At 49.9% G+C, this 25,743-nt stretch overlaps 1 protein-coding gene across 3 annotated transcripts in view; it reads right to left on the reverse strand.

The window, feature by feature from the left end:
- Blimp-1 (PR domain zinc finger protein 1) overlaps window positions 1–25,743 on the reverse strand; it is a 178,648-nt gene that overhangs the window by 138,200 nt on the left and 14,705 nt on the right. For 2 of the 3 annotated variants that reach the window (XM_055066583.2, XM_050171682.3), the window contains exon 1: window positions 22,484–23,782. The exons of the other annotated variant lie outside the window; for it this stretch is intronic. The gene's annotated coding sequence lies outside the window, so the exon portion shown is untranslated. Of the gene's footprint in view, window positions 1–22,483; window positions 23,783–25,743 lie in introns of those variants that run through there. 3 annotated transcript variants of the gene reach the window in all.

Below are 25,743 nucleotides of genomic sequence, written 5' to 3' on the forward strand. Positions count from 1 at the left end.
AGGCACTTGGCATGCCCACATCCACTTTCTGTCTCTAGTTTCGTGGAAATTCACTCGCTTCCTTATGGCACACCGACAGCAGGTAAATTCGGTAATGATTGCATGGGGTGTATCTGCGTTTCCTCGCTCTTCACAATTGCCTTTTATTTTTTGATGCTACTATTTGAAACACGGGTAACTTTCTCACAGCTATTTTTGATAATGAAAGGAGCGAAGAAACGGGTTGACGTAGATCTGTGGGCTTCAAATGTCTTATCGAGGTATAGCGGACGGAAGCGTTCCAAGAGTTGTTGCTCAAGCTACTAGAACATATGCGTTTAAGCTTGACCTTGTACCGCAAAGCGCTTTAGGTGCACGTCTTTAAGGCTGGCAGCCGGCCGCGAAGAGGTACTGGTAACGGCACAGTGAGGTATAGCGGTATTCTGATAAAGGGCTCTACAACCGTAACGCGATACAGCAAGCCTCAGGCTCCGAGAACGCGATAACTACTGCGCGTCTCTACGCGTCAACTTATCTATGTATATAGACTTAACACGTAATGATTCGATAAGCCCGAATAGGAGCGGCCACTATACTCGGCGATCATTCCTCTCATACACAGTCGCCCCGGAGGCGCTCGAACGCAATTCGTGTGGCGCGGCCAGGTCCCGTAAAAAACAACAAAAAAGAAGAAGAGGCGCGTTTTCGAAAGACGCGGAAGTGGCCCGGGCGCATCTCCTCACTGCTGCCGCTTCTTCGCCGCGGGTAGCGCGTATAGAGGAGAAGGCTGGGATGGGGGTGGGGGGGGGGGGGGTCTCGCTGTCTCGCGCCGTTGCTGCCTGCCAACCTACCTGCCAGCCTCCAAACTGCAGGCGTGCTGTGCTCGCGAAGCGCGAGCCGACTCGCCGTGCGGCCTGCACAAACAGATGCGGCCACGGTCGGCGGGATAAGAAGCGGCGACGCTGTGGGGCTTCTTTACCTCGCGGCCGCTGATGGACGACGACCGCGCGGAGCGCCTCGGCGATGCGTGGCTGGCCGAACTCATCGCGGAAAGAGTCGCGCGCCGCCGATTTCGACGTTTTATACACGTTTATTAGACGTTTTTTTTTTGTCCGCGGTCTTATATACGTTTATTACGACGTTTTGTATACGTTTATTAGAGGTATTTTGTCCGCGTCCTTATATATGACGTTTTCTATACGTTTTTCAGACGTTTTCTTTTTTTGTCCGCGTCCTCATATACGTTCATTAGACGTCCTTTCTATTTTTTTGTCCCACGTCCGCGAGCTTCGGATACAGGAAAGAAAGAAAGGCGAGAGAAACGTATAACTTATGCGTATACTGTACACATAATGTCATAATCCAGAAGAGGTTATTGAAAAAAAATTGAGAAAAAGACATATCTGGAGTCGCAGTCGATCGTCGTTCCGTGTCACACACGACTCGTATTCTTTTCCTATCAGCTTTCGGTACAACCCTCTTGCGTATAGTTACAGTCTAAGCGCATGTCGTACTGACGTCAGAACGATTCAACCTGTTCTGCTTTGAGTGGGTTTTGAACGCGAAGCAACGAGGTGGGGAATACTTTGGCCAACTCCATCTCCATCTCTCTCTAGTCTTCAGAAAGGAAGAAAATTGCATTGCCAGGTAACGAAGATTAGATAAAGGTACGCCGAAGAAAGCAGGACATTAGCAAATAAAATGGGAAGACACAACAAGCGTTCCTTTACTGCGCCCAAATTACATAGGCCGTGGTCAACGAGTCTCCACTCCCTCGACCACGACACCAAAATTGTCTCTCTGTATATAGGTGCCACGCCATTTTATTTGTCCGTTTAGTTAAGTGTTAGTAGGCAGTCATTAACGTCGAGTCAAACAAGAGGTACGCAGAAAAAGAAAAAAAAAGACGAGAGGAAGTGGAAGTTAGCGGCTCGTTATGGAAATAGTCTTATCGGGAGCTCTAATTTCGCAATTATACTCCGCGCCGCGGTGACCGCCGCCTCTTCGCAAACGGAGGGAGTATAAGGCTGAGCTCTCTCTCTCTCTCTCTCTCTCTCTCTCTCTCTTAACTTACTCTCTCTATCTCTACTTAGCAAAGGGCGCAAGAAGGTCCCGTACGTGGCTACCCGGGCAACACCGTCGCTGCCTGTTTTATTCGCCTCTGGTAAAGCTAAGTGGGGAGGGTGGGGTTCGGGGGGGGGGGGGGGGGGGGGGCGGTGTAGTGTTGTTCGCCGGAACGTTTGCCTGCGAACTTGCACGCGGCGCCGAGCGAGAAAACGCCTCATTAGCATAGCGCTCTTGCACGATCGACCTCTGGCTTCGAAGACGTTCGTTCAACCCCCTGGGACATGCAGTGCAGCATCACGCTTCGCTCAGACAACGCACTTTCTTTCCTTCTTTCTTTCTTTCTTTCTTGCTTTTTCTTTGCTTAAGCCTTTCCCTCTTTGCATCGCGTTCACCACTTTCACTACAGAGCACCGCGCTAAGAGACGCGAGGAATCTCAGGGGTAGTGGTGCGAGGGGTGGGGACGAGTCCGCGAGGTCAGCCCTTTTGCGGATCTTTGCCGAAGTGGAGGAGGAGGGTTGGGTGGGGGGCGGCTTCCAGAAACGGGGAAACACATCACCCTGGCGTTTCGGAAAGCCAAGGTATATACGGTATAGAGTATCCGGTTTTGACGTCGCGTTTGTTTCTCGTCGAGAAGCTTACAGCATATGCGCGCTTCATATTTCAACCGCAGGTCGCTTATCAGTCTTGGCGAACGCAGTAGGTGTAGTTTAGAGATTACCGATATCCCTCAAAGAGCCGTATCTTAGATATTCGTACCTCGCAATTCCGGGCTCGTATTCTGTAATTATTTTTTTTTCTGTTAAATTTGCCCAATTCGTCATCACTTCCCGCGCAGCTGCGCCTCCCTTATCTCCGGTCTCGGTCGCTCGGTGGGACGCGCGATAAGAAACCAATAGAATCAAAGAAAATGGATCCTGATAGTAAACGGCCCCACTTTTGTTTTTTTTTTAAACAGACACAGTTGACCAGATAGTGTTGTCATATGGTAGAGGGCACCACCCAACGTCTCACTGTGTTAACGTTCTCAAACACGCATGCGAAATAAACCTGGCTCGTGCCTCTCCAGGATTCATTTTTCTTTCCTTGGGAGAAGCCGCTTTGCCCCCGCCAACGTACGATTCTCCGATTCAAGTTCCCCTTAGCCATTCGTTTTCACTTCGACACTGTCCTTACGCGATGTTCGGCTTATAGCCGAACATCGCGTTAGGACAGTGTCGAACATCGCGATGTTCAGCATATAGCCGGAGCTCGCATCGGTTTATTTCGTTCGCTGCAGTTCCCGAAGACGCAGAGAACGTCTCTCACTCGAGACCAGCGGCGTATAACACGGAATAGTGACGCGTATTCCTCACGTACGCACCGGCACCCATTAACCAAGACCATTAACTCGCGTTTGATCTATCGCGCAAGAAGGCAAGCTGGTACCGTGAGAACAGAATCAAGTTCCTTGGTGAGAACCGCCCGGGCAACAACGCCATTGGCATTCTGCAGTTATCGAACATAAAAATATATGTACAAGCGAGACGACCGAAACTACTTCAAAAGTGCACATGATTATCACTTGTTTGGCAAGAAATCTCCCTGCGTCCTGGCGATTAATATGACACATCACCAAATGGGTATAGCCTGCAGTTATTTTGCCTCCTTCACATCTGACATGAGAATAGTTAATTATTATTACAAAGCAGCTAATATTTCTCTAACCATTATCTCGACGTGTTTCGCTTTTCTACCTTTCTTTTTTAAATTTATTTCCTTTCCTTGAAATCAAGCGTTACCGAGCAACTCGCAGTTCAAGTTGGCACACGGCCCAAACGAGTTGGCCTCCACGACTTTTTTTTATTATTATTCTTGTTCTTTCGGAAACTTGGGTTGCAGGCAATATTAAACGTTTTGTGTGCACATTTTGCAATGTACTTTGCGTCGACATGAAATTACGAGCCTCGTTTGTTAACTATACCTATGGAAGATGGCGTATTTATGTTTATAGACATACAGTCACGCATAAGACATAACGTATTATGAAACATAACGAGAACTCTAGCTTTATTTTCGCACTACGTATGGCACGGAAACAACCGACAGAGGCGTTCCTTAGTTCGAGAAGTGAGCTTCCCTGCGTTGCTTTTTTTTTTCTTTTGCCATGGCGGAGCTTCGCGTGTTTCACTACGCACAGGCTGGAATGCTGACGTCATCGAGTGGCTGGTAATCGCTGCGCGAGCAGCTGGTTCTTGCTTCTGAACCTGCAACTTCACCTACGGCAAGATCGTGTACTCCATTGCCAATGTGAAAAAAAAAAAAGAAAGAGAGAAGACTGCAATGCAAGTTGAAGCTGACTCTTCATTTATGGCGGTGATTGACAGAACCACTTAAGATAAATATATACAAAGAGAGTGCGCATCAACGATGAAACAACGGCAGAACCCGTTCCTCTCCTATGCGTGACAGAGTACGCACTTGAACCAACATTTATCTCAGTGACATGCAGTCTCGTCGGAGTGGCACAGGGCCGCGAAAACTTACCTCTTTCCTACGAAAACATACCAAGTCGAAGAGCAAGCACCGTTATCCTCCGCAGATCCAGGAAGGGCAAGCACGGCAGTGATCGCAGTTTCAGAACAGGTGGTGTCCGTATCACAAGTTCGCGTATCCCCGTCACCATCAATCTGCAGGACACCCACGGTCTGTCAACGAAGCGCTCGCCCGTACTCTCCGCAATACACCGGCAGTACTAACTCGAGAGCACCCCCTAACTCTCGCTTCTTCTGCCTTTCGGCAGAGTCCCGTGTGGCCAACTTCGCACGAGGCGGACGGGGCGGAGGGGAAGACGCGACCAAAGTACCGCGCTAGGACCGACGAACGAGTAAACGCCCCGTCTCGGACCAAGCCTCGCGCCCGCGATGGCACACCGACGCAGCGCGCACGTGCGAAGAGAAGTCCTCCGCTCCTTGCAACGTCTGCGTGCGTAAAGAACCTCCTGCACGGTCTGGACTCCGTGTTTACAACCCGTGTCGTTGACTCGGTGAACTTTCGTCTACTCACCTCATCTCCTCCTCCTCGAGTTAGGTAAGAACCCATGGCGCCTTCCGATTGGAAGACCTCCTTTTCGAGCTCAAATTCTCTCCTTGATGCCATTCTTCATAGCTTCTTCCTCTCTCTCTCTCCGTTTTCTTGCGTTCAGCGTCTTCGAGCGTAAGATGCCCGTTAGACGCGATCCCGTATTCCTCCCTCGCTACCTTTCCCAACGTTCCTTCTGCTCTCTCTCCCTCTCTCTCCTTCACTCCCTCCACAGCTTTCTCGTTACCGTTGTTCCATGTTATGGGTTTCGGGAGAGAAGGTAAAGATGCTTAACCTTCAGCAACTCTCTCGCCATATTCGGGAGACGTCGCTACACTGTTACTCGAAGTGCAGATCACCCGCCAAGTATAACACCATTCACGCACAAAAGAGACCGAAGCCGGCGAAACAATTCCGTGCCTTCCTACGACGATTTGCGAAGGTTCCCCGTTCTTTCTTTTCCCCTCTCCACACCTGACCTCTCCAGCTCCGCCCAGCATTGTGCTGCCTGGAGTACCGCACCGCACCTTCAGTTACGCAGTACATTCCCCTCCCCCCATTTTCCCCCTTGTTCATTCATCCTCGGTTTATTCCTCTCGCGCAAAAGCATCATCTCCTCCCGTTGCATATGGCGTTGTTTATTACCTGTTACGGTACGTCGTATCCGCGAAAGTCTCGAATCCGCCGGGTATCCGGACTCCCCCCAAAAAACCCCGGAGCGGGAGGGGGCGAGCATGCTCGGGGGAGCTCAGAGGTGAAGGTCTCCGATTCGGTACCGGGTTCATTGATCGCTCCTGCGTGTGTACCTGACCTCATTCCCGTAAATTTCGGGATTTCCTCAATTCGCCGCCTCACCCGCGACCACGTAACAGAACCAAAAAACTTTTTTTCTTTTATGTTCATGCTCCTCTTTAAAGTTTCGCTTGCTTTTTTCACTGCTGCCACCTCGCAACTACGATGGTCAACAACCTATGGCCGTCGCCGACGACAGCGATCCCGTAACGTGCACCTTCTCGTCTCATCGTCGCTGAAAAGCTCCCTCAGCGAAAGCAGTCACCGATGAAAGTTGCGACAAAAGAAAATTTAAAAAAAAAAGAAAGAAAGAAGGTCTTAACAGAGAGGGCGCCATCATTCTCCAAGTTTAGATATTCATTTTCTTTTTTGTATCTGCGGCTTGTATGAGTACATCAGGGCCACCACCTCTCCGCTTCTACGCGACGCAAACCACGCCACAGACGGCGGCTATGAAAAAAGTGAAAACTGCCAAGTTCAAGGGTACGCACGACGTGGAAGCCGTAAGGTGGTGACGGGGGGACCTGCGGCGCCCCTTCGCTGAAGCAGTGCACACACACAGCGAGCCTAACGGACAAGGAATAGTCAGTGAACGATGAAGAAAATAAGAAGAAAGAAAAGTTTGTATGTTACAAGGCAGGCAAAAGCGAACGTCGCCTCTTTTGTCAACTACCCTTGAAAATGCCGCCTGCGAGGATAAAGTACGAAATATGCATCCGCGTTAAAGAAACAAACAAACAAAGAAAACGCTGCAATAGGAGAAAGGAGAGAAAAAAAGATGTTTAGAGCTCCTTTCAAGTTCAAACTTTTTTTTTAGAAAAAAACCCCTCGCCCCCATGCTTTGCAATCTATTTTTCTTATGGTTGCATGCACTTTTTATTTTTTTGCGTATGCGGTGACCTTTAGAAGTCCCCCGTCGTTCATTTATTTAATTTTTTCTATGTTTTTTTTTTTTGTTACCTTGCTACTATCATTTTTATTCACCTCCCCGCAGCTTATGCTAGGAGGCAACGTCACCGCGCGACCAACCAGAAGAACTGCAAAAAGAAGAAAAAAAAAAGCAAATAGAAGGAAGCGCTCGCTAGCCCAAATGCAAAATCGTAACTATAATGAAATGAAAGCGGCAGGGGTCGGTCGCCCCGTTGTCGTCGGGTTCAGGCCAACCTTGGCCTTTTACCCCTCGTACATCGCTCGGCGTGTACAAAGCTCGAGAGATCGGGAGGACCCACGATCGAAGGAAGGTGGGGGAGTTCGTAGGGAAGTTAGGTGCCGTTGTGTCGAAAACCCCACCGCGCCTACAGAGTAGGTACGGCGGCGGTCTCTTCACCAGAATGAGGAACGTATAGATTTACACCATGCGAACGCTCCTTTGCCGTTGTGCGTCTTCATGCGTGTGTGTGTGTGGCCCGACTGCTATTCAACGGGACCTGCCGAGCCGGTCGAGCAAACAGTGGCTCACTAATAGGTTCACGCTTGAAGAGTGAGCGCACACGGACACGCATATACATGGCGAAGAAGCGACTACGGCGCGCGGCAAGGCAGGCTAGGCCGTCTCTCTTGACGACGTGCCGGACGTACTTGTGTGTGCTTTGATCTTTTCTTGTTGGGGTGGCCCGTCCCCATCTTTGAACGAGTTCTTCAACCTTTCGACCGAGACACGGCAGGCTCGATGGCTTTGCCGCTGCCCGCCTGTCTGGATCGTTTTCATTGCCACTCGAACTTGTACGTTCGGTCAGCGAGAAGAGGACGGACGGGCGGATGGGATTCAAGGGTGGTGCGATTACAGCTGCGAAGGCGCGGGGAAAAGGAAAGGGTGCGACGCAGGCCGATTGATCGAGGGAGCTCGAACGGCGTCCTGAAAGCGTAAAGCCCCGCTTCATGTGCTGAGAATCGTCTGTGGGTTCGGCCGCTGCAGCGGCAGAAGCTATGGCGGTATTGCGTCTGACCAATGGCTGCGCGACAATGTTATCCGGGACAAAGACAGTCCGTCAAATTGTACTCAGGGGCGTGAAGTTGAGAACCGGCCACCTGGAAGGTTATGCGCAATAGCATCATGGACAACGCATTCCTTCACACGTTTTAGCAGTGCCTGCATGAAACGGGGCTACATGCTTACATGTAATTTCATTCTAACGATATGCCGCCTGGCAGACGAAGGAAAGAAAAGAAAAAAAGAATTGATGACAGACCAATCAGAAATGCCGACAATAAGGATATGAAACTAACAAAGTAAGCAAAACATATGTAATTTGAACACGGAGAGCTCTGTCTTACAGGGCAGCTGAAATATGAAAGGATAGGTACGGCGCATAGGCCGCTGCGAAACGAACGCCTATCATTGCATGTTTCTTCAGTCAGTGGCCTTTCCTTTCCGCGGCCACGCATTCCGTTCTTCCGAGTTATTCCCTTCTTGACCTTCAAGAACGCTCCTGCCTGTCTGCCGTTCTCCTATGTCGTCATTCTTTTTCTCCATGCCCCTTCTCCCCTTCACCTCAACCTCTACCAGTTTTATTTTCCCCACTCCGTTCCCCATACCTTTGGCCGCGAGCGGTGCAATCTCCTCGGCTTTCACTTCCGCGTCGTTTACGGAGGCACCCAGGCACTACCGGTGAGACCCGCCCCATTCTCCCGCCCTTCCCTATCAAAAAGGGGCACCGCTCTCCCACGATCGCCGAGACGCCGAAGGTCAAGGTTCACGAGGGATGACGCCTCGGTTCGGGAGCTCAGGTTAGAGCAGCGAAACGGGGAAGCGAGAGGAAAGAAAGGAAGACGTGGAGGCCGCCGGTGGTAGCTCAAAGGGTGCGCCCAGGGTCGACGAACTTGAACTTGGGGTGAAAGGGCGGTTTCCGATTGAGGAGAAATCCCAGCACCCGACTCCCGTTCTCTCTTTCTCGTATTGTGCTCCGTCGGTGCGCGCCTCCGTGTGTGGTTGCGCAGGCCGCTCTCTCTCTCCCTATTTTTTTCTCTCTCTTAGTGTGCGTATGCGTCCTTCCGGAAATACTATACCGGCTACATCGACAATCGCACTTGTGCAACAAAATGCCACCTCGCATTTCACCTCTGCCTTTTCTTCCCGTGCGAACTTTCTTTTTTCCTTTTTCCCTGTCAACATTCGCAGGTTCTATTATGGAATTGGAAAAGGCCAGCAACGGCGGAGCTCGTCTTGAAACTGGTGCTACTGACGACGTATTGAAAACCAGAATCCAGCTGCTAGTGGCTTTTTCTTAGTCCTCCTGCAAAAAAGAACGCCTATTTCTGACACATTTCACTTTATTCCGTTGAAATGCTCTAGGTAAGTGATAATGAGAAGCTGGGTGTTGTAAATCAGGGTTGGATAAAACTCATTTCTTTCCCCTTTTACTGCGAGAAAACAACAACGACAACGCTGAGCTGAACCGTTAGCAACGAACCGTTAGCAAGGAATCGTTGATTAGGTTTAACGTCTCGCTGCGCCACTGACGCTTAGTGGGTCGCCATAGTGGAAAGCTCTGCAATGTGACATACAGAGATTCCTTCATGGACAGTTAATCTAAATGCAGAAGCATGTTTTCTTCTTTTAATTTCTCCCTCATCAAAATACGGCCGGGCATCGAACCAGCGACCTCTTGCTCCGCGACGAGGCGTTTGTTTGCGTGCGTTCCACTATAAAAGTTCCTAAGCCACGCGCACTTATAAGGTCGGCAACAGCCTCGAACAATAAAGCCGTCACCTTCACGAAGGCAGTTGGTCGAACACGCCTTGTGTTCTTCGCAAGAACCGCGGCAAGCTCCTGCAGTACAAGGACACTGTACGGTTGAAGAAGGAAGTGAGTCCCGAAACACATGGCGGCAGCTGTCTTCCTGCCAAGCCCAAATTGAGCACTTCGCCAGGCGTTACAGTTATACGTCGGCTTTAGCGAAACCAGGTTGATTTATCCGTTGAGTCGGCGGAAGAGCGATTCCTATCGAAGTGTGCCTCGTCCTATACATCCACGGCGCACAAAGGGACAAGCTCAGGCTCTCGTCAGGGCAGAGCCGTTTCTTGCGAACCGCAGATGGCTTCTTTCACCACCTCGACAGCAGAGCGAGGAAGAGCACACACCTTGCATAAAACGAGAAGATTGGATCGCTGACCGTGAAAAGATGCATCTCCTTCGGACAGCTATAGAGCAACAGCTTGAGAAAATGAAATACATGCACTTTGTTATTGCAAAAATACACATGCAGGAAGTAAGATAGAACGTGAGAGAAACACGGAGAGTCATCGGTGGGCAATAAGGGGCGAGGAAAGAAAGAAAAGTAAGAAAGCAAGCACAGATGTAAGACTGTTCCGGCCCACTCCTCTCTAGTCGTAGACTTCGGAAGAAACGGGAGGAGGGTACTTTCGCGGTTTGCCCTTCAATTTCCGGGTTCCCAGAATCACGCGGGAGATAATTTGTGACGTGCTGAGGGGTGCGGCCGATTGTTAACCTGGGAAGGTAGAAGGCAGAGGGCAGACAATATTTAGAGCAAACCAGTAAAAGAAGGAGAAAAGAAAAAAAGACGCGGAAGAGGGAAAGCGTGTAGGAAAAAAAACGAAATAAAAGGAAAGCTTAAGGTAAACCGGGGGATCGGCGGGAAGCAAGTGGCTTCTTCTTCTCTCCGAGTACCGGCGGATGCATTCCCATCAACTCAACCGGCCGCCCTCCCACGTTCCCCCTCTCCCTCCCTCTCCCTCCCTCATTCCTGCGACCGTGACCCTTGCTGGTTTACGGTTACGCGTATGAGCGCTTGACTTCGGGATTATCGTGGTCGGTGCCTCTCTGTACGTTTGTTCCCTACACGCCGCGCGCGTCGTTTTCTTGCCGAGTTCGCGGCCCTGACTTCGGACGCGGTTGGCCCGGAGTTCCGGAAGTGATTACTGGAAAGATGCAGCTTCCGGTTTGCCCCCCCTCCCCTAGTTGAGGCCCTCATCCGCGTTTACACGCGCGCGCGCTCGCTCGGTGTGGCAGCAACAGTTTTGGTTTTGACCGTATAGACCACACAGCGTTTTTGGCGACGAGCGCCGGTCGTGCTAGGAGGTGATTGGAAGCGGCAATTTATGGTTTCCCCGTCATGTTTTGGGGGAAACGGCCACCGGTCGTGACGTCACGTTGCTCCGTGCCTGCCAGTGCCTCTAGTCCTCAGGTTGCGCGAGAGCATTGCAATAGTAACATTAAAAAAAGTTACAAACTTGAAGTCCGAGTTCAACCGCCTGCCTGCACGACGTTTGTTTGGAAGCTGCTGCTTCGATTCTTCGGCTTGTTCTTGAGGTCTGGATAGTCTGTCATTTTATAGGAAGAAAGACCACATAGTTCTTTATTTGTTTTTCGGGCAGCTGGTCTAGGTCGAATTACCTCCGTGTTTGGTTTGTGAGGGGCCCCCGGTCTTTTAATTGCGCAGTAAGGGCGCGTCCGAACGAAAGCCAGGTCATGACTCGTGAGGTGAACAGAATGCATAGCGCGGAACCACAAAGATCCCGCTTTCCTGTTTCTCGCCCAAGCAATTACGAAGAATGATGAATGACGCAGTTACCGGGCTCCGGCTTCCTTTGCGCTTATGCATAAACAAGAGCGTGTCACTGTGGTCGATACGACGGGCAACAGTGGTTCTTTGAGCATACGTTGGAAAGACGTGCTGAAAAGACGTTGTTATAATGCGTGTTTTGATCGGATTCTTTGGCAGATGTTTGCTACTGATATTGCCCGTCTTGACGGCCGGCCCTTTGTCAGATGACGTGATAATGTGACTATCCTTGGCTGGACAGCAAATCTAGTTTTTCAGGCCTTATTTACTACTTTTTTTGTTAAGCGTGGCTCTCGACTCTAGGCTGTGTGGAGATCTGCCCGTGTCGCGAAACTGCCGTTGCGTAGACATTCCACGTAGTTTGTACTCATCACGACAGCCCAGTACTCCTCGATCCGCTAATCACTCTCAGAGGCTTATGTCACTGCCACAAAACCAAACTTCGTGGCCACGTGACATCGCCAAGCTGCACTGCCGAAAGTTCTGCTGCACAGAGTTTTGGTGTTGTCACGACAGACTATGTCCTGCTGAATGATACACGTTGACTGGGAAAATAAGTTTTTTATTTTTTATATGCATTAATGAAAGAAACTGTGCACGGACATTCAGGGAGCAAGCAGCAGTTATCTCAACTTGTCAACACGATTGCCACGTCCGAGCCAAATCTCACCAGTTGCACAGATGCAATCGCCTCAAATATTGCCTACATACGGGAAGCCCAGAAGCAAAACCTTGCAACGAGGTTATTATTCCAAGATCACTCAGTCGAGTACGGAACAAGGGCTTGAAACAGTGGCTACACCGATGTCGGGGCGCAGTGAAATGTTTGATTAAGCTTGTTGACTTTCTTTCCTCCTCCTATTACCGAAATGGAGCTGGGCCGGAGCCACTTCCTTATGCCGAATTGACATGACGTCACATACCGTGGGTGACTGAGTAATGCAGTCACAGGTGTGACCGTTTTCCTTTCTTGTTTAAAACATTTCTACGGAGCAAGCAACCGTCCGCGCGCCCGTACGATTAGAAACTACCGCCAAAATATTATCGGCCTTTGCGTGTATATCGTATACATGCAGCCTCTTCCCTACAAAGCGCTCGCATATACACACGCGAGACGACGACGCCTCGCAACAACAGGTTAGCGTCCTTAACCAGCGCTGCGCTGGTTAGCTCCGAGCGGTTACGTTTTGCTCGGCTTGTTGTACTTGCCCACGGCCGCGAGAAAAAATTCCCGTCCGCCTACGATGCGCGCTTTTCTGTCTCCAATAGCCTCAACGACAGCAAAGCACCTGCCGGAACGAGTTAAGGAGACGTAGAGACAAAATGAAAGAAAGAAAGAAACAAAGAAAGAAAAGCGTATACGTTTTGCTTTCTAGAACCCACCACCAACTCAGATCTAGTAATCCTTCCGACGTCAGGGTCGCGTGAGCTGCCACGTCGCGAGTAAGGCCGGCCGCGCGGTGTATGTAATATACGCACACGTAAGGCCGCCGCACTGCACACCGAAGTGGCGACCTTCGAAGCGACGACGGGCGACGGCCGTGCAACGAGCCGCCGCTTCGTAGAAAGAGAAAGCGTGAGCTACCATTCTCTTTTTTCGTTGCCGCGCACCACGACCCCTTCCCCTCCCCCCCCCCTTCCCATACCTTCTGCCATCGCAGCTCCCCCTCAGAAAACCGTTCCGCTTTCTCGCCGACCGTTTATGAATTTGTATCTCATACGTCGCGCATGCATCGCAGGGATGTGTTTTTTCCTTCCGACAGTCGACCCACGCTCGCTACTTGTCGGGCGTCAGAGTCGCGAAGCCCTTGCCTGCTCCGAACGAAGGTGTCTCTTGCCTTGCTGCTGCTGCTGTTGTTGTCGTTGTTTTGGTCGCTGTACGCTCTTCCGGACTGTCTGCGTGTTCGTTTTACGCGCACTATCGGCGTGATGCGAGCCTCGTGCTAACCGGAGGACGCTGCTGTGCCCTGTGCGACCACGTTCCATAACGCTTGACGACCGAGCGCGGCGAGACGTCGCGTCTCGAAGAGGAGGACGCGATGCTTGCGCAAACCGCACTGCGACGCCGAGACTTGTCGCATCGGTCGCCGCGAAGCGCCGGCAGCGTCTGTAGCCTTGTCACCTCCAGGGCCGGCCGAGCGAACGGTGTTAGTTCCAGGGAGATAAAAAAAAATGTGTTCGTTGAGGGTCGATGTGTCGCCTGCACGCGAAGAAATCGAAACCATCTCTCTCTCTCTCTCGTGTCATTTCTTCCTTCCTAGAGAAGTTAGCGAATAGAATGCCCGACAATTGTAGTTACACTTGCTCGGACGCGAGAAAATATCGGAAACCCCAGATGTTATCAAAAAAAAATTTATTTTTTTCGCAGTCTAGACATGCAGGTTGAAATCGAGGGGTGTTCGATAGCAAGTGGTGTACACTCAGTCACGTCAACGATTGCCTGTTCTACCAAATCAATGTGTTGGCTATCGAAGAAAAAAAATAATTCCACGTTGCGTGGTTGTGCTTGGAATACACGCGGAGACGACATTGCGCGATCTATTTAGCTATGCCGCACGAACGTGCAGCATCGGCGGTCACTAAATGCCCCGAAATGAAAAATAAAAAAAGCACGAGCTACGAAACTATCCATTCTTCGGCACACACAACGTGAAACACGAAAAAAGAAGACGGGACACTTACGCTGGTTGTGCCGTCTTCATTTTCGTGTTTCGTTTGTGTGTGCGCTGGCCAAGAATGGATATAGGTTCCAACTCGGCCGCTTTTCAATCCTTCTATGAAACGATACTTCCTGTTAGTGGAAATTGTCTCTCTTAAGTCATTGGTCGGCTTGTGCATGTGTACCCAGAACTAACCTTGCCTGACACTACAGACCCAACACTAACCTAACATGACAATCCAGCGCCACTCTCAACCATGTTGGTGGTCGACAGGCAAATAGTAAGTGGTTCTGGAGGAACCTGAAGCTAAAGTTAGGAGTAAATACAGTGTAAAACTTACATGACGCAAGACACGGGCCATCAGTCTACACGTTCTATGGACAATTATACGAGCAATAATGACACAATGTATGCACAAGCAGCCGCAGCAGCAAACTGCTACTGCAAAGACTGTTAACGCCTTCGCATGATGGATTCATCGATGGCTTCGGAAATTTAGAGAGATCGCTGTACAGATTCTCCACGTTGTCGTGCGTACACGGCCCAGCGCGCTTGGGTCGATGTTAATTGTAATTATGCCGTTCGTTGAGTTCACCCTTCTCGCACGCAGTTTCACCCGCGCTCTCCTTGGTCGAGCGAAAAACCGGAAGAGTTAACAGAGTTCCACTGAGGCGGCCGCGACGCGTATAATTGGCGGACGCTGCGCTAATCACTGGTGGCGACGCCCAACGAGCTGGAACGGGAAATACTCGTCGGGCAGGCTTCCCCGGCTAGCATCAAAAGCTGCGCCGAGAAACAAACAAGAACACTGGATGAGCTTCTATAAATAGCTCCTTGGAAAACGTGAGCAATGTTGGAAGCGCAAATCGCCGGCAAATGCATAACCAACCAACCATTCATTATACATAATACTGTAAAGGGGGAGATTTAATAATCCTTCTGCAAGCGATCGAAACAGGTTAAGAACCAACAGCCCTTTAGCCGGAGTTTGAGTCTCACGCCAGCGGAGTGGTAGGGCCGGCAACAACGCTTGCGTCTTCGTCTTCTTTGCTACACACACACACAATACATACATACATACATACATACATGCATACATACATACATACATGTGATTCACTCACCAAAACAACTTCCGTAAGGCAAGCACGCCTCCGTTCCTGTGTAAATCGTTCGAACCTCTCTTTTTTTCGCTTCTACTGCAATCTTCCTGACACTGCATCTAAAACCTTATTTTAATACTGTGTGTTGTGTATTCTGGGGAGTGTTCAGAGCTTGTCTTTCTTGTTTCTCAGTTGTCGTAAGCATTAGTATAAACTTCTTTTTTTTGTGGACACGTGCTCTTCATCCTTTGTTCATAAATTTCGTGCGACTATATCCATGTCTATGCTTGCACTGGGAAATATTACGTCTTACACTGTGATGTTACAATTAATCTTCTCATAATGTCTGTAAGAAATTATCGCAATTTGAGCGTATGCTTCATACCCCATCGCATCGCCCAAGGGTTAACAGTATGAACAGCAATAGTGCATAATCTTTCAAATATTGTGTACACTGTTCGGCGGCACCACTCGTTGAAGTATCACGTAAACGTTTTTAAGCTAATAAGCGTTTTCATTGTAAGTGTTACCTTAAGCGTTAAGCCTTAAGGCTCCTGCATTCACCTTGTTCACGTTTTGCTCATCGCCTTAAGCGTTATAGCGCTTTCAGAGATGCGCAGGCTTGTAATGCTTTAGCGTATGGACTCCGCCTTCGCTTCTGTTCACGGAGAAAATAAAACAGCGTGTTCCTTACAGTCATACATCAACAGTCATCGCGAGTCTACGTCGTCTTCAATTAAAGTGTCAGCGTTACGTTTTCTAGAGATCAAATGTTCTCTGAAGCAGGTTGGGCACCATCGGGCAGAGATAAGAATTCGCTATTTCGGAGCGACGATTTCAATGGCTGCCTGCGCGTGCCGATACCAAGTTCGCGACGATTTACATACTACCACAATGCGATACCAAAAAAAAGCACATTGTAATTTCGATGCTAAGTCAATGGTAAATAAACGAAAGAATCAACAGCATTATTGCAGTGGATGCACGTTGACGAGGCCATGACAGTGGTTTTTTGAGGCTCTATGCAAACTCTCTCTCTCTCTCTCTCTCTCTCTATATATATATATATATATATATATATATATATATATATATATATATATATATATATATGTATGTACCATTATGCAAACAGTGCGATTGTACGCTAGGTCAACTTGATAAAATACTAGAAAAAATATGAAATAATATTTTGATCATCAAGCGCAATAACACCGCAAGAACATGTGAAGCCACGAGCACGAAGACTGGACCAATTCACGCATATTACCCAACCCCTTACAGAAAGTGTCATGTGAATACAGTTGCACTTCCACTGAGTTTTTATTGACTTCATCAGACTGTCTGTTGAGATGCAATTGAATGTCACGTTATCACGTGTTGTTTCTGTTTGGGCCGTCCTTGCGGTAGCCGAACAAATTCGTACGTGCATATAGTTGTACTTCTATTGTGTTTTTATTGGCTTCAGCAGACTGCCTATCCAACGCTAGCGCATAGGTGCGATCGAATGTCACACACGGTATGTTTGTTAGGGAGTCGTTCCCTCTGGTGGGCCGAGCGAACGCAGCGCCAAAGTTAACTCTAGTGACCATTGCAGGAACTCCCCGAGCCACCGCGCCGAAGGGTGGACTCGGAAGAACACACACACACACGACGCTCGGAGAAGCGCAATAGGATATGTGTATAGCTACGCGCCAGAGATGCGGTCTCCACTATAGCGGGCGTTCGCACAGCGGGGGGTCGGCATAGCGGAGCGCACGCAGCGGGAGGGGGGGGGGGGTGAGGTGAGGCCGTGTAACGGGCGCCGTACGCTCCGCCACTTCGCTTCGGGAAAAAGGTTTTCCCGGCCGTCGACCTTGCACGCAACCTGTTGCGGTGGCGGGGGCCCGACCGACCGACCGCGCCGGCGTCAACGCCGTGCTTCCGCCGTGCGACGTCGTCGGCGCGCTCGCCGTACGCTTTCGTTCTTGTGCTGTTTGCTTTATTGTGCTTAGCTTTTTTTTTTTTTTTTTCATATCCATACGCCGCCGAAGCAGAGGGACAAGCGCGGAAGAGGTCTCTCTTCTGCGCTAACCGTACGAGCGTCCGAGTCTCGTTCGGTGTCCCCCGTACCATCCTTCGAGAAGGGAGGAGAGCCCGATCCACGGCCCTGCCGGCGGATGCTCACCCGTTGTGCCCGGCCATCGTGGGGGCTCGTGTGCGTGGTCGGCTGCAGAGCCCGAGGACGCGGGTTCGATTTCCCCGTTGCTGTGGGCCACATTTCGATGGAGGCGGAATGCGAAAAAAAAAAAAGAAATGCTCGTGTACTTAGAATCATATAGGAACCCGCCTAGGAACCGCAGATGGTCTGAATTAATTAAAACTGCGCCTTTTTTTCTCGTAGCCCCAGTAGGACGTTGGGACGCTAATCGCTCCGTGGTATTTTAGTCCACTCTCCGTTGTTCCGCCACGGGCAAGCGGTTGCGGGTGCATAGGCGCACGCCTTCGAGAAACACTTCTCTGCGGCTCCTGCGAGTAGTTCGGTGCAGGAACGAAAGCAGACGGGGTACGGCTACGGGCGCGGAAGCGACTGCGGTTGTCGACTGCGCCATAGCTGGGCGCTTCGCAAGTGCGATTTCGATTCTCACCAGCACCTCTTGTGACGAGAGAGAGAGGGATAGATAGATAGATAGATAGATAGATAGATAGATAGATAGATAGATAGATAGATAGATAGATAGATAGATAGATAGATAGATAGATAGATAGATAGATAGATAGATAGATAGATAGATAGATAGATAGATAGATAGATAGATAGATAGATAGATAGATAGATAGATAGATAGATAGATAGACGAGGCACGCGCCCGTTAAGACTAAGGAAAGAAGGAAGATGAAGAGAAGGCACCAGGCAGTGTGGCTTGAGATACTGCTGTATAAGGCGGGGGGCAACTCGCAACTGTTATGAGACAGCTATGGTAGTGCGCGGTCAGTAAAGAGCTGTTTATGGTCATTCCGTGTGCTCCCGTTTCCGACTGTAAGCCCATGGGCATTTTTATCGCTTGGGAGCGCCATTACGAACATGAAAGACAGAGAAGACAGGGCGAACTGTTCGTAAGTTCAATCAAACTGACTGGCCCGAAAGTATATGTATTTTTTTACCTGCAGCACCTTGTTAACGCCGGAGACGTAATCTGAGACGCACATTTATTCTTTATGCAAGAAATACAGCGGATGCTTCTCCAGCATCCTAGAAGGAGAGGGTTACCATCATGTTCATAAGAAAGGAATCGAAGGCATATGATGTGGGGCTTGCGCGTAGTCGGAGGGCAGTGAATTCCAGTTGTCGATGGTTGGCACAAAAAAGGAGTACTTGAAGGTGTCATTTTTTTGGAGCATATGGTCTGGTCTGCCATTTTTTGAATGATTAACCTTGCTGAGCGCCGTTGTTGTGGCAGAATATACGTCTTTATTTAAATCGGTTTAGTTGCTGTAAAGCTCATTAAAAAAACTTCATCTTGCTCTTTTCCGCCAAGTTTCGAGTGGTTCTAGACCGCATTTGTTCAACATATCAGAAACAGAGAAGAAGGGCCTCAAATCAGAAGAAAAAACAAAAAACAAATCGGGCGCTTGGTCACTGGATCCTCTCCAATTTGTCTTTTTTAAGTATGGGTCCCACACAACTGATGGATATTCCATCACTGCATGGGCGAACTGAAGTTTCATAGGCAACTAGTTTGACTGTCAAAACTTTCTTAAAACGCAGTTTTTTGTAGGCGTTGACCCACCCGTTGTCTATGAGAATCTGCCAACTAAGTTTCGTATTAATAGTTAAACATTACATGCGCGGGAAGGAAGTGCTTCAGGGTCACGGTTTATGTACCGTTGGCGTGTAGTTCCACATATTGGCACCTGTACGCCGTTTGGGGTAACGGTACAGAAGTGCAGCGGTGGTTACTATATAGTCGATGACAACCTAAAAATTACAAGGTTATATGCACGCCATCCAACTCTAACACAATTTGCATAGATGCGTTTGCAGCCAATTACGCTTGCTTATTTGCCTGACGTCAAGCGTTCTCGTGCGTTTAAAGCAACTTTTATTCTCTGCACAGATTAGACTTTGTGTCAGTGTTTCAGGGTGAAACCTTAACGCCTAGGTGGAAATTTTATGGGTGACTCTGATGACACTGCTCAGCCATAGCTAACATTTTAGCTTGAAACAACAATCTTATTTTCCGATTCGCCTATAGCATTGATATTAGCAGAGCAAAGTCACTAGGGTGTCAGCACGCTCGGCTCTCTTTCAGAGGAGAAGGATAGGTGCGTTGCTGCTTCGTGGGAGCAACTGGTCTGTTATTCTTAGGTTGTCATCGACTATAACAGCATATGACAGTCGGATTGCGATTGTGCTCAAACGCATGTCCTGTTCCGGGGAAACATTCGACATTTAGCGAACGTGCGCGAATAATGTGGGAGTTCCTTTATGAACGTTGGCTGTCTGAAAGACTTGAGAAAGAGAACGAACGTATGGAAAAATATGGATATTTTGTAAGAGTTCGCGCAGCCAATGGCGACAAATGGGTTTAAGAACGGAGCAGCTATCACTTCCCCGTATTTCGGCCACCGTAGTACAACGTTCACCGTCGAAAAACTATGTGTGCCACGTACCTATATGCACATTCTGCTGAACGGTTTACCTCCCTTCAAGTTTCGGAGCAAATTCAAGCTTTAGGAAAACGAAGTGACGCTTATATGCACCTCGGTGATTACGGTCAAACACTCGTATAGTTTCTGTGAATTCGTGTTTAGAAACGGAGTTCTTGTATATGTGTCTACAGTTGTAGCAGCCGCTACGCCGTCGACATCGCAATGACTCACCTAAACCGCAAATGGACGAAATCCGTATCTGCGGGCGAGTGATACTGCATTCGCACTTCACTTTTACGTGAACATACAACACACGCACGCACACAACAGACGTACGTACACTTATGATTGCCGGATGCCTCCAGGTTTTGCTTGCATACAATATCCAACTGAGGAAACAAAAAGGACTCCTCCCGAAGAGGAGGAGGTTATGTATGCATGAGCGTGATGTGCCGCGAAGACAGGATGTTCTGCAGCGCCACCCTGCGGCGAGCGCGGCGTGTGAAGTCGTGCACGGCGCGATGTAGCATCGCGTGCGTAACGATGCCATAAAACGCCACATGCTTTCTAATCAATCACGCTGATTACACGCGCGCATGGGTTGCCGGCAGCCTTTCCGCTCCTTCTCGGGTATAAACCAGTTGCGCTCTTCTCCCGCGCCGAGAAGCTGTGCTCCTTCGCTGCCAAGTGTGCATAGCACATATATACAACAACGACAACGTGTGTTCTAGGGAAGCCTGATGTTGATTTATTACGCCGGTGTCCCCCGCTTCTTCCTCTTTCATTCGCTGGCTATTAAGGTGTGTACGTAAGCAGGCAACCAAAGGTGAAACAGATCCCGCTGTGTTCGTGTTAGAGACGTCCTTTCGCTTGTTGTTTTTATTTTCCTTATTTTTTGGTATTCCATCTTTCTTTCTACTTTTCTTTTTCTCTCTGGCTGTCGGCAGAGCAGAGATCCCGCGGACATGTATACACTCTGAGGCATTTCGATCATGATCGCGTGTGTCCCGGACCGCGAAGAAATTAACAACATTGACAACGGGCTTCGGAGAGGGCTCGGAAACGGAGTGGGAGGGTTAGGCTCCGTACGCGCTGTCGTGCCGAGACGGGCTAACGTTGCGATTACTTCGTATGAAACAGATATTTGTCAGGCTTAAAGGGGTACGTGATGAATGGTGCCAGCGATTATCCTACCGGGATACGCGCTCATTCTTTTTTTTCTTTTTTGAAGGCTAGAAAACTGTCGCCGCTGTGCGACCGTTACGGCGGACTCAATCTCTCTTTTCCGGTTTGACCAGAAAAGTCAGAGAGCTCGTATTATTTGTTTACGGTTCTTCGTTTCTCCCTTCCGTGCGATGTTCTCTGGACACCGACAAATAAGAAAGGACAGAATCACAGCGTCTCTCGTTTTTTCGAATAGGATGAGACTAGCAATTTTCTTTAAAGGTTCACTCGTTACATCGTTACTCGAATACGTCCAACAATTTTCGTGCGGCAGAAACCTGCTGCTGATGTCACGCACGAACACGGGAAGCAACGTAAGAGTCCAGATTTGAATTGCGTCCGAGACGGCGAGGTCGATTCCGCCACCACTGTTCTTAAGCAGAAAAGTGTGTTCATCAGTGCGGCTGATTTGTCATGCATCAGCAGCCACCAGTGTGCACGAAATAAGACGCTATATACGCGGAGCCTGTCACAAAGATTATCCGGACATCTCAACGTAGCCTACATCCTTTCCAGCAGGAGATGACTGGAAGCAAAGCCCAAAATAACACTGATTCTACGCCCAGGTTCGTTTGCTGGTCCCGCAGGTCAGAAAATTGAAACACGAGGGATCATGGCGGAAGTTTCAAGGTCACGTGTCGATTTCACAGATATAGAAAAGGAGAGCGGCATCAGTTCTGGTCTGTGTCCTGCGGCTCTACAATGTATTTGCAACCGAGCATCCATCGTTCTTTGAAAAGAATCGATTATATATATGCATATATGTATAATGGCGACATGACGACAAGCAAGCTCATTGGGATACCTATTTGCAGAGTGTTTGCGTGATAGGTTAGATAAAGCTGCGCGAGAAGGCATCGAGAGTCAGTCCGCAACAAAAGCCAAAAGCAGAAGAAAGTCTGAGGCTGACTCAGACGTGCTGAAAATAAAGTTAAATGTATGTCATGCCCCAAAGCAACCAAAGGGCTATGAGACAAGTTATAGTGGTCTAGGTTGCGATTTTCGGCCCTATACCGGTGAAGGCTTCATCCATAGATTCACTTTATAAGAAACCAAGTTGGTCTATAAGTTAATCGGGAGGCTTTAATAATGACATACACAGGTCATAGCTTAGTCTGCAGCTTAGCGGCGCAAAAGAAAGCATTCATATGGGACGTAATAAAAAACAATCTAATGAAGGTAAAAGGCCCATGAGCATGGATTCGGCTGCCTGTTAACGAAAGCCAGAGTAGTGGTCGAACAGATTGACAGGCCCTCAACGGCGGCGTCTACAAATAGCCCACTTTTCTACGTAAAGCCTCGTAGACTATTAATAAGTATAGCCGTTAATAGAACTCTCGATAGCCAGACACCCAAAGTCGGTACATTGTGCGCGCGACAGGCATTCGTTCTACGTGCGCGCCTCAGGCGCCTGAACGGTCGGCTTCGCCGCACGATGGCACCTACCTCGGCTTTCCTGTATGCCCTGGGTCACGCCGCTTGCGCGCACAGTGCGACGTTCCTGCTTCCGCCCGTTCCGGTAGCGGTCGTTCAACTGTTTCGACAGTATATCCAAAAAATGCGAACCACAATTCACCGATGATCGAGGTCAAACACTTTCACTTTTCCATTCCTTCGCGCACTTTCAAGAACGAACCGTCTCCGGAACATCCATGACCGTTTCGCTTGCGAGGCTGATGAACTTTCTTTCTTTTTCCTTTTTTTCCGTGTGGATTCTTAGAGAGGGGGGCCAAAAGGCACGTCCTTCTTTTTGACCTTCTTGAAGGTTGTAGCCGTGTCTAGCCGACGGCGGTTCATGCTCACGCCGAGGGCTTCAGGACTTCCGGCATCGTCAATGCACGGGCACAGTGCACGGGCTTGAGGCCCTCGCTCGAAACCCTACGACGTACGAGTGGCACCCAGTAACAGCAACGGAGGTGTGAACGGGGTTGTGTAATGTTGAAAGAGAAAACCGCACAGGCCCAGTCCTCCCTTCCCTCCGTTCCTCGAAAGGAACTTCACGCGCAGTTTGTACTTCGGAGTTCTGCCACACAGTAGCAACACCTCGGTTCGGCCGGAACGCCCCCCTTCTCTCGGCAAGTTTCTACTCTTCCGAAATGCAATCTGCCACTTCCTTCCTCTTCTTCAAAGCGCTCGAACGATTGCCTAACGTAAACTGGCAGTTCCAAGAAAGAATCGCTTTTCCGGGAGCTTTCGGATGAACGTTGCCTCGAGTGTCACGTGTTCACTGGCGCGTGTGTACCAGGGTTCTTGTTCCGTCGCAGTTCAAATCCTAGACAACGGTGCGAGGACACTCGGCGTCCGCTCCTTCTTCGAAGAAGCGCAAAACTACCGACACCAGCACAACAAAACACGGACGTCGGGAGCGAGCGAACAAGCTTGTCGAGCGCGCACCACGAGGGATGACGGAGGAGCTCGTCCAGGAAGGACGCCGGCCGCACGGCACCTCGTTCCTTCGGTCTCACGCGCGCACTGTCGCCGGCCACGCGGATGGAGTCTTCCAGGAGAGGTTCGACTGCACCACACCACGACGAGTCCACGGCCACAATCCGGCGGCGGTTTCGACCGCTCCCAGAACTTGGCGGCGCCGGGATCCCAAAATTTGACTCGCGAGGTGCAAGGCGTGGAAAGAGTTACGTCGACTCGCACGCAACGTGCTCCGGCCGGCACACGGGACGGGACGGGTTGGCTTGGCTTGGCGCGCGGGGCGACCCCCTCCGAACGTTGGTTTGTTACGCCTCGAGCGGGCGCTGAGGCCGACTAAGCGGACAGGTTGCGGCGGCGAAAAAAGCGGCAGGTTGTAAAAGGGAGAGGGGGTTCCGGAGGTCCCGCTCTACCGCTGCTGCTTCTTCCTCCGCCTCCTCCGCGCGCTTTCCCTCCCCCTCGTGAGTGGCGGAAGTGACCGCCGCCGAACTTGACCCCATTCCATCGAGGGGTAGCGAGCGCAGCCCCCCTCCTTCCCCTCCCCCTCTCGTTTCTAACGGAACTGGCTTTGCTCCGGCGGTACTAACCCTCCTCTCCGTCAGCAGGCCTGGCCTTCACGCTTCCCTCTCCCCCAGCTCTCCTTTCCCTCTCCAGTCGGTGTAGCAGAGCTCACTCCCTTGACTGGCTTCGCGGTCAACGTCTGTTTCGCCGCCGGCGGCCAAGTGCACAGGCAGCAGCGCGCTGCCCTAGCGCTGTCTCTTCTCTCCCTCTCTCTGTGTGCTGTCATTTTAATTTTTGTACGCTGTGCGCAGCTTCCGATTCTTGCTTTCTGTTCTTTTCCGCATCGTTTCATTAACTTTTTGTTTCTTTCTTTCGTCGCTATTGTCTTGTTGTCGCTTGCAGTTCACCCCGGACGTTCTCAGTGAAGGCCGACGCTGTCACCGCTCGCGTGGCTCCGGACTCTGCAATGGGTACTGCATCATCCCTTTCGGGTCAACGCGTTTCATCCACTGTCCTCCATCATTTTCGCTTCCTCTTGCGCAGGGCGACCGCTACACGCCGCCTGTGCTTCACGCGAAAACGCACCTTGATGCATTATTGCAGAATACCGCAAGACACAGTGCTACTTTTATTTATCAGAGACCATCTTTCCTCTTAGTTTCTTTATCTCTTCTGGCGTTGCGGTCTTCTGTGGGGCACACGAGGTCGGGCATGTCTCTCAGTACTCGGTAAGAGAACTGTGTTCGCCGGGGCATTTATCGTGTTGCACAAGATAACGACTTCACTACCATCACGTGAACCAACCGAAATTTTCCGATTATATCTTGATGCGGGAGCTGACGCTGCATTTAACACACGCGCACCACTGCAGTTTTCTTTTTGGCATTCCGATACGCCACGTGCGCGTCACGGATGCCATGTTGTTGCCCTGTTCCACCCTGCACTTTTCACAGCTTCCACAGCACCGGCGCAGATAACTGGAAACAAGCGGATCATGGTATAGTTGCCCATGCAGATTTCTGCCGTACTGTCTGCACACCAAACAGGCGTCCGTGGATTACGTCGGTGCACAAACCTTACACTGGCGCTTCAGGTACGAACGTTCCGGCGTAGCATTGTTGTGTACTACAGCATTGTAGTAATCGATATGGGGGCCGTGACAACTACATTGAATGACATCTACGCTACATGTTACTATATATAGCAAGCTTTCGGAATTGTTGGTAAGAGAGCCGCGTTACTGAAAATACAGGCACTGAAGATAGCTGTCCTTCGGCAACTCCTTAACGACCTTATTCTGCTTGCTCGAGAGGCAAATTTCGCATTGAAGCCTGTATACATCGCGAGGCGCTAATTAGAACTTCATTCAAAGAAGCTGAAATATCAGGTACAATGTGAGGTGAACTAGCGAACACCCTTCATACCATGGGCTCTACGTTATTGGTATACGTGCGTTGCCCCATACCACGATAGGTATGCGAAGCCATGTTTTCACTTAAGATACGACGACGCATTCCGTTTCACACACCGCTGCGACAATCTACACTGAAGGAACCAACATGTGCGGCTACATGTGACATGCGCGTAAGAAAGAAAGCTGTGCGACTGCCTACCTCAAGTTTCCAAGCCATGGGCTGCGTTGTACAGTGCTCAGCGCTTTTCGCACCACCACGGTGAACGCTGGAAGATAGCTGAGGGGCCGAATGCAGTCACAATGCGTCACAAAGACACTCGCTTTCATGTGATATAGATAAAAAAAATCACCGACGATTAAGGTGTTC

This window comes from Dermacentor andersoni, chromosome 6 (genome assembly GCF_023375885.2).
Source record: "Dermacentor andersoni chromosome 6, qqDerAnde1_hic_scaffold, whole genome shotgun sequence".
In the NCBI taxonomy this organism is placed as follows: Eukaryota; Metazoa; Arthropoda; class Arachnida; order Ixodida; family Ixodidae; genus Dermacentor; species Dermacentor andersoni.